General features: G+C 35.0%; 1 protein-coding gene across 1 annotated transcript in view; it reads left to right on the top strand.

Annotated features, from left to right (window-relative positions):
• The window catches only part of LOC106871256 (Bardet-Biedl syndrome 5 protein homolog), a 14,823-nt gene that overhangs the window by 6,505 nt on the left and 7,271 nt on the right, over window positions 1–1,047 (top strand). The window lies entirely within an intron of this gene.

The raw sequence follows: 1,047 nt of genomic DNA, 5'->3' as shown, positions 1-1,047 counted from the left end.
TCAAGACTTACATCTGTTCTTTGACAACACTTGTATTTTATTATGGAATATTCTAGTTATCCCTGCAAGGATAATATATTTACAAGTGGAAGAGTGGAATGACAATCTAAAATATTGTCTGAAATATCTGTTAATATTATTTACATTATTTACATTTGACGGCTATTTGTCCTCATATCCGTCAGATGTAAATAATGTACATAATTCCTCATCTCTCAAATATAGAATTGTATCTGTTAATGTGTATTGCATTAAAGCAAACTGACAAGTGTGTGTGTGTGTGTTTCATTCAGGGTTTAGATTTTAACCTGTTGCCAATTTCTGATAGTTTTGTTCGTTTTTACATAGAAAGAGCCAAATTACTTATGATTAACTGACTTGTTTCATTCACTTGTACAAATGTAATAACTGCTTTTCAGCACATTCTACCATATTTCAATAGAATCGGCTGCTGTAAGCAACTTGGCTTTTGTTCCCAAGTTCTTCCACAAATATGTCAACAGGTTCCATATTTTGGGGTTATTTGTCATCAGTGTTGTTTGTTAATCTGTTATTACTGAGTGGATTCCACTAAATCTCAGCTTTGTTGTCAACCAAATGAGTCTGGGAAAGGCAGTGAGCTGACAGAGCCATTAGTGCCCTGGGAGAACTGCTTGCCAGCATTTCATCCATCTCTACATCCTTAGTTCAAATTCTGCCAAGGTCAACTTAGCCTTTCATCATTTCAGTGCTGATAAAATAAATACCAGTAAAATAATCAACTTACCCCTCCCACAAAATTGTTGGCTTTGTGTCAAAATTTGAAACCAATAGAACATGCCTAGTAACTATTTATTTGAATCCAGTTGTAAAGCATTGAAATAAAATATTCAAGCAAAGATATAAGGGGTCCTTTAAGCAGTTACCATATTGAATAGCAGTGATCACGTCACCCTCATTTGACCTAACAAATATGTGAAACACGCAACTGGGCATGAATGCTCTAGTCACATGACCAGTTGCCAGGTTTTTGATAACCTTTTGTCACTGTCTGCTACATGACTTAAA

This window comes from Octopus bimaculoides, chromosome 9 (assembly GCF_001194135.2).
Source record: "Octopus bimaculoides isolate UCB-OBI-ISO-001 chromosome 9, ASM119413v2, whole genome shotgun sequence".
Lineage (NCBI taxonomy): Eukaryota > Metazoa > Mollusca > Cephalopoda > Octopoda > Octopodidae > Octopus > Octopus bimaculoides.
The sequence above is the reverse complement of the archived record's forward strand: the minus strand, read 5'-3'. Positions and strand labels throughout refer to the sequence as shown.